Consider the following 8,693-nt stretch of genomic DNA (forward strand, 5'->3'; position numbering starts at 1 on the left):
GACATTAAGGCTTTGAACATTTCTCCCAAACTTGTGTCGGAATCCTCAGCTGAAGAATCTGGCAAGTACTCATCCTTAGTTTTGTTGGCAATTTGATCGATAATCTGCCAAGCACATTCGTCATCTGATGAAACATAGCCTAAGCCTCGCCCGTATTTATAATAATCCTCTGGTCTCCCTTTAACATAGCCTAAGCCTCGCCCGTATTTATAATAATCCTCTGGTCTCCCTTTTGGTACATATACTGCTTTGGCTGATCCTCGATCGAAGTATAAACCTTCTCCGAGTGTAAAATCGTATCCCTGCTTTTCCATGAGCTTGCGCGCTTCCGGACTATATTTAGACAAATGCTGACCAGGTTTGTCATCATCTTCATCTTCACTTAGGAAATGATCTGGCAACGGAAGATTTTCTCCTTTACCATAAATCACTTCCTTTTGTCCCCCTACCTTGGCAGGAATGATTCGGGTTGTTCCGAAAGAATGCTGGAGACTTCTCTTCGTTACATAAGATGATCGGAGCGACATACATAAATCTGGGTTATCATACAATCTCTTTATCGCATCATTAAGAGACAAGGAGTACTCTAAATCATGATTTATTTCAATATTAGCAAGTTACCAGTTACAACCGCTATCTGACGATTGTTCATTGTCAAGATTGATTACAAAGGGTACAATGTCATTTAAAACAAAACCGCCATTGTAATCGAATCCGGCCTCGGAATCAGCTTCTTCTCCGCTGTCCGTGCCTTGGATCGATGGTTCCGTGTCAGATTCGTTACCATAAAGGAGAGAATCGGTGAAGTAATTCTCATACCCTTTGAATGGTTGCTTATCTGCGACCACCGTCCTGACCCTTCCATCAGTGTCGACATATTTCAGACACTGATGTAAGGTGGAGGGAACTATAACATTACTATGGATCCAAGGCCGACCCAATAGTAAATTATAGGATGTCTCAGCATCTATCATGTAACACGTGACCTCCGTCTTCAGATCGCCCATTTGGCATTTTATTCGGATCTTCCCCAAAGGTCTTGACCCGCTGGTGTTGAATCCGTAAATGACAGTGCCTGTAGACGCCAATTTGCTGACTGGAATGCCAAGGCTATGCATCAGGCGAAGCGGCATAATGCTCACAGCGAAACCCGGATCTACTTGGATTCGGTTGACTTCGCTAGAACCAATGTACCCGACAAAATACAAGGGCCGATCATGGTTTGAATTCCTCGTCTGCATGTCTTCTTTGGTGAAGATGATGCAGGGAATATTCTTAGCTGCCACATTGCACTGTTGAGCTAACAGTTCTAGTTCCTCAAGCGCCAGTTTTATCCGAGTGAGGAATGCTTCTGAATCGGCCAAGGCTTCCTGCAACGCTTCTCTAGTTTCTTTAGATAGCCGCAGCAATTCATATAGCGTTATCCGCGCTGGAATATTGGCTAGCTGAGCCATGATGTCGAAGGCGCGCGGAGTTTTCGAACTCTCCGGTTTATCCTTTCCAATCGGACGACTGAAACGAGATTGCTTCGGATTTTGAACCTCCTCGGGCCTCTTTTCTTTATGTTTATCTACCGGCTGTCGTAGAGCTTCTTTACCCGGTGTGAGACTCGTAATCACCCCCATTTCTGTGAGAGTTTTGGCTGGTCCCCGTTTGTTCACCCCCTGCTCACTAGGTGGCGGATAATTGTAGTGATACTCATTTCCGCTCCGTGTCGTAAAAGCTTCTTGTTCTTCTTCAGAGAGCGGGAAAGTGGGGATTCTTTCGTCATCTTCCCCTGGGATAGCAGAGACTCCATAACAAGACTTCCCTTTCCCTTTAGACTTCCTCCCGGATGACGACCCGGCCCATTGTTCATCTCCAATCAGATCGGGGTGAACCCAAAGGATTTCGCCATTTGGGGCTGTGTGCGGCACAAGTCCCTTTTGGCGCTGTCCGTGCGGATCGTCATTCACCGTCTTCATCCCGACTTTGGTGACGCGTTTTGGCTCGAACCAAGTTGTAGGCACCGACCCAAAACTGATTGACACTGCGTTTGCCCCCACATTCTTGGCTGGTTTCGGGGTATGACCCCTACGTCGATTAACGCCTGGATCTTGTCCTTGAGGTGGTAGCATGATCTCGTAGGGTGGTGGACCGCTCTGTGGTACGCGCAGTACTTTGGATCCGTCACCTTGCTGGCTCCCTCTTGATCCACGATCGCCGGCAACTGGATTTTGTTGTTCTCCAACAAGTATTTGAAGATGCCGGGAACTTCATCATCTTTGAAGGAGTAGACTTTGGGAAACCTTGGCTCCGAAGATTTCTGCTTCTGAGGCCGTTGTTGCCATTGCCCTCGAGATTGTTGTGGGGCTTGTTGCTATGGCTGCAATTGAAAAGTTTGGTTAGCATCAACGGCATTAGCATGAGCTTTACCTTTTCCTTTTTGGTTGAAGTTCTGTTTCGAAGGATTCGTTGCCGGTTGGCCTCTCTCCGCCTTCTTTCTCCTGAGGAACCGCTCAACTTGCTCTCCTCGGACTTTCAAATCCTTCCATGTCTTGGATGGTGCTGTGCCCATTGCTTCCAACACGTCCAGTGAAAGGTTGTTGTGGCAGGTCTGGAGGATGAATTCCTCGGTGATCGGGTCCCGGCAATTCATCGCCTTGTTCCGGAACCTTTTGACGAAGGTGTCAACTAACTCCCCGTCTTTCTGCTTCTCATCGAGCAACGATCCGATAGAGATCTCGGTGTCGTCGTCGAAGAAATTTGTAAGGAACTTCGTCTCCATGTCGTCCCAGCTGTTTATGCTGCCTGGCTTGAGGCGGCGATACCAATCGAAGGCGGCTCCGCGAAGAGTGCCAACGAATGACCGCACCATCAGAGGCTCATTACCAGAGATGACTCCCAAGTGCGATTTGAAGTAAATCAAATGCTGAGTGGGTGAACCCATCCCATTAAACGGCGTGAAGTTAATTAGACTGAACTTCGCTGGATATGGGATTAATTCCCACTCTCTTGGGTATGGACAAGGAATGCCCGTCTTTTTCGTCTCTTGAGCGGAAATCAATGTATTGATTTTGCTCTTGAGGTTTTTAATTTTTAGGCTTTCACCTGTATCTTCACTAGCATTCCCGTTACCACCACCTGCATTGACGGGAGGATCATTGACATTATGAGCATTCGTATCCTCGCCCTCCTGATGGACTTGGTTGCGATGACTCGGCTCGCCTTGCTGGTTCGCCAATGCTTGAATTTGTTGGTCATGCATTTCTCTCATGTTCTGCATGGTCATCTGCATCTCGAACCTGAAAGTTTCCTGCTGCTTAGCCAAAGCGTCTTCAATCATCTTGGCAATTTGCTCCGCACTTATCATAAGCGCCTCGCGGGGTTGTCCCTCGCTGGATACCGTATTATCTGATGCAACCGCGGAGCCGGCATCAGATTCTTCATCTTCTGAAGGGCGTCTTGTCCGAACCCTACCATAGGTTGCTCGCTCGATGGTTCCGGACTGCAGACGGGTTCTAGGCCGGGAGGCTTTCAGAATCGACTCGAAGTCATCCCGTGCCGATGTCCCCTTGCTGGTCATGTTGGTAGTGACCCTTGAATGCTCACCGTCTTCGACCATTGTTCTTCTTCTTCGGAAACGTCTAGTCCTTGGCTTTGGCGAAAACTAAAACTCTTTCGGGGACCATCTTGATGCAGTTGCATTCAGACAATACCGCCCGAATGAGTTTGGAACAGGGGCATTGAATTTCCTGTTCTCGGGGACTCCTCTTCCTGGTTCTATTCGTACCCCCAGCACGATAGTACAACTCGTCATTTTGACAGTCGGAGTAACCTATTGTGTGCGGGCACGACTTCTCAGGTATAACACTATCACTATCAGATGATAATGTTTCCATCTGAGGTTGGATCGCCTTCTTTGGGCTTTCAAAAGTTACACGCCTCGAAACGTGCCTTTGTGGGCGCGAGTCTTCAGCGTGCTCCTGCACTTCGATGCGTAAAGTTGTACGCTTGGGTGCCACGATTTTCTCCAAATGTTGAGGGTTGCGGCGACCCCCAGCATGTTGAATTGTTTGGGACTTCTTCATTGGCCCCAACCGTTCTTGAACTGGAGCTTTGCCTCGTTCTTTGGGAAGTGGACCGAGGCGCTCCAAAACTGGCTTCCTCCTTCGGGATGATTCTGCATGATCTCCCGGAGTGGCCATAGGAATTAACGGCGACTTTGGTTGACTCGCCGGAGTTTGACCTTGCTTAGAAGGCTGCGATGGTTGCTTTTTGGCCTGAGTCGCCACTTCAGACTTTGGCTTCCAGACTTGGCGAGTTGGTGGCGGTTTCTTCGTCACCTCCTTTTGCAGTCTTCTACGGGCTTCTTCAGCTTTGGCCCGTACTTGCGCCGATAATGCGCGGCGCTTGCGGATACGCTCCTCCAGCGTCGTACGGTTCCGTTTGACCCGGACCCACTCCATCGTTGATGGCTTGGAGGAACCATTCTTCACTTGATGTTGAGGCTGTTTGCCTCGTTTGTTCTTCAGATCCGCATTGTAGCGGACCCCGTCAACGGACTCCATGGCCTTGGCGAATTGCTTCGCGAGGCGTTGACGCTGCCTCTGGCGAGCTCTCTTAGAGAGAGTCACCACGCCTTCGATGGCGGATTTGACCTGCTTAGAGGCCGATGGGACTTCACCCGACGCAACTTCGGCGTCGATCGGGGTGAGGTTGTCGTTGGTGGCTTCAACTTCTTCGCACCAACGGACTTTTCTCCTGGAGGAGAACTTCTGGAATTTATTGGACTTACGGGGGGAGGTTGATCCAGACGAGGACACGTACTCCTCGTACTTCTGCTGGTCGAACTCATACTCGACCTCCTCCACGACCGGGATCGAGATCCGCGGCTGCGACGCTCCGATCTCAGCAGTGAGATCGGTGGCTCCCACTGTGGTCGCCTGATGTCATTGCTATCTTGAATAACGGTTTTTCGGTTACAGAAGATCCGGTTTTTTTTAGATCCGGTTACAATGAAAATCAAAAATAAAGAAAATTAAAAATTATAACTTTTTCTCCTTGTGAACAGATCGCGAGCTCCTGTTATTCGGTCACTCGCTTTGGTGGGTTGTTTGCCTGCGCTGGGGTTGTTTGCCGTGGACCACCACGCGATCTAGATCCGGACAGATCTACGTAGTATAACGGGTATTATTCCACAAAGGAACTAATAGCCGGGGAGGATTGATTCACCAAGGAAACAATCGTCCAAGTCTCGGGATCTAAGACCAAGCTTAGATCCGGAGTGTAACAGCGTAGATCTGAGATCTCGATCCCCTCGAACTCCTGCCTTTTTTGTGATGCGGGTGCTCGCCGAGAATCAGATCCGAACGTCCAAGTCTTCAAGCCTTCAAAGAACTCTGAGATGAGGTCTCAATCCGACAGAGTTTCGGCTCTCCAAAAGTTCTTCCAAAAGTCCTCCAAAATGATGAATGACCCCGCCTATTTATAGGCAACCAGATCTGTGCATTTGGCACAGATCTGGGCGGCCACCTCAGGGGGGCTCGGCTCATGCCGAGCCACTCCGGGCTTTGCGTCCGTCGTTATCTGTGCATTTGGCACGCTTTGGCCGAGCCACCCCAGGGTGGCTCGGCCTTGGCCGAGCCACTCCGGGCTTTGTGTGTGTCCGTCGTCCGGTTGTTTTGGTCCTTGTATCCGCTTCGTCCGTGATTCGGTTATGCGGTTGATTGGTCTGAAATCTATTTGTTGATTTGATTCCTGATTTGGAAGTCTGGATCCCGATTAGGCAGTAAATCGGCTTTGGTGTCTGAGTTCGAATCCGTTATATGGTTGGATGCCTCGTTGACTCCCTGGACCGTTGATTTGATTCCGCACGCGAATGGATTCATTCCATCGTTCACGTGCGGTTCGTCAGCTTCGTAGCCTTGTTAATCCGCTTCGTTGCGTGTCACTTGGCTTCGGTGTTGTGGACTGATGTTCGTGCTTAGATACGTCGCCTGATGGTTCATTAGTTCTTGTTGAACCGTGTCAAGGGACCTATAAGCAATTTTATATGCCTACACCAGAAGAAGGGTAATTAGAACAGGAATCAGTCGAAGTCAACCAAGAAGAGGTCAAACTCGAAAGTTAGGCCTATCAAAGGAAAGTGTTAAAACTACGGCTAGGAGGGTCATATGTCTTTAGCGTGTAAAGCACAAAAGAAGGACGCGAATGAGAAGGAGACTCATTTCGTGCAGGATGCATTGATCCTCGTTATGAATAGCGATTATGATTCTTAGGTCATCGACTCAGGAGTCTCGTTCCATGCCACTACTAATAGGAAGCTTCTTCATAACTATGTAGCATGTGACTTTGGGAAAGTATACTTGGGGGATAATGAACCCTATAGTGTTGTTGGAAGAGGATATGTGCAAATACAGTTGAAGGGCTCTAAGTGGAATCTGAAGAACGTGAGGCATGTACCGAAGCTGAAGAGGAATCTTATTTCGGTTGGCCAGCTTGGAGCAGAAGGCTATGTTTTGACATTCACCGGAGATTCATGGAGGATTTCAAACGGTACTATGATTGTTGCCCGAGTCATCAAAACAGGAATTCTCTACCTCATCTCACATGCGAGTGACACCCTCGTAATTGTAGCTGGCAAAGAGAGTACAAATCTGTGGCATAATAGATTGGGACACATGAGCGAGAAGGGGATGAAGATTCTATATTCATATGGGAAGCTAACCGGCATCGATTCCGTGGACAAGGTGTTTGCGAGGACTGAATTTTTGAGAAGCAGAAGAGTGTTAGTTTCCAGAATGGTGGAAGGCCACCTAAAGCTCAGAAGATAGAGTTAGTTCATACTAACGTATGTGATCCAGCTAACGTGTCTTCTCTTGGCGATTCGGCATACTATGTTACCTTCATCGACGATCACTCGAGGAAGGTGTGAGTATACTTCATGAAGCACAAGTCAGATGTGTTCGGGATCTTCAAGAAATGGAAGGCCATGGTGAAGAACGAGACAGATCTGAAGGTGAAGTGTCTGAGATCAGATAACAGTGGAGAATACGAGCTGGAGGAATTCAAGAGGCTATGTGCTCTAAATGGGATTCATTTAGAGAGGACTACTCCAGGGACGCCGCAACAAAATGACGTTGCAGAGAGGATGAACAGGACATTGACGGAGAGTGTCAGGAGCATGCGATTACATGCAGGTCTACCTAAGATATTTTGGGCGGATGTGGTGTATACAGTAACTTACTTGATTAATCATGGGCTATCAGCTCTATTAGATTACGGGATTCCAGAGGAGGTTTGGAGTGGCAAGAAGATCAATCTCTCATATTTGCGAGTATTTGTTTGTGTGACATATGTTCATATCAGTGACCATGTCAGGGATAAGCTAGAGGCTAAGTCACAAAAGTGCACATTCATTGGATACAACATTGATGAGTTCGGGTATCGTCTTTAGGATGAGAAGAACAGGAAGATCATCAGAAGCAGGAAAGGAATGTGATATTCAATAAGGAGGTGATGTACAAGAACAGGGACAATGCTAATGATAACCAAAGCAGTGGGAGCAGCATTACGGATACAGGTGGATCCGAGTACATGAATTTGGGGAAACTTTCAGATAGGGGCGACAAAGTCAATTCTGACCGAAGAACGGAGGAGGCTCTAGGTACAGAGATGACTACCCAGGGCGTGGAGCTTAGAAGCTCATCCAGGATACCCAAACTTAATCCCAGATATCTCTCATCACTTGATTATTTGCTTTTAACAGATAGTGAAGAACCAGAGTGCTATGAGGAGGCTATGCAAGTGAGTGAATCTCAACAGTGGGAGCATGTGATGCAAGAGGAGATGGATTCTCTACACACTAATGAGACATAAGAGTTAGTCTAGCTACTTGCACAGAAGAAAGCCTTGCATAACAAATGAGTCTATTGGGTCAAGCAGGAGAGTAATGAAAGCAAGAGATACAATGCCAGATTAGTCGTGAAGGGGTTCCAACAGCGAGAAGGAGTAGACTATACGGAGATATTTTTCACCGTTGTGAAGCTCATCACCATCAGAGTGGTGTCGACCTTAGTAGTTGCAGAAGATCTCTACCTTGAGCAGTTAGATGTGAAGACTGTCTTTCTTCATGGTAACATGGATGAAAAAATCTACATGAAGCAACCTGTTGGCGAAGGAAAGGAGGATATGGTGTGTAAGCTCAAGAAGAGGTTGTACGGATTGAAACAGGCCCCGAGACAGTGGTACAAGAAGTTCGACAACTTCATGCATAACAATGGCTACAGAAGATACAATTCATATCATTGTTGCTACTTCAAGAGATTCGAGTCCAGTTTTATCATATTGTTATTGTATGTTGATGATATGTTAGTTGCAGGACCGAGTTTAGAGAAGATAAATAACTTGAAAAAATAGTTGGAAATGGAGTTTGCTATGAAGGATCTGAGTGCAGCGAAACAGATTCTAGGGATGCGAATCAGTAGAGATAAGCTGAAGGGACGTTGAGGTTGAATCAAGATGAATACATCGAGAATGTACTTCAGAGGTTCAATATGCAAAATACTAAGGTTGTTAGCACGCCCCTTCGAAGCCAATTCAAGCTATCTGAAGAGCAATCGCCTAAGACAGATTCAGATAGAGAGGTGTCATATTCTTCGGCCATTGGGAGTCTCATGGACATGATGGTTTGCATGAGGTCGGACATTGCC

Source organism: Asparagus officinalis, chromosome 1 (genome assembly GCF_001876935.1).
Source record: "Asparagus officinalis chromosome 1, Aspof.V1, whole genome shotgun sequence".
NCBI classification, from domain to species: Eukaryota; Viridiplantae; Streptophyta; class Magnoliopsida; order Asparagales; family Asparagaceae; genus Asparagus; species Asparagus officinalis.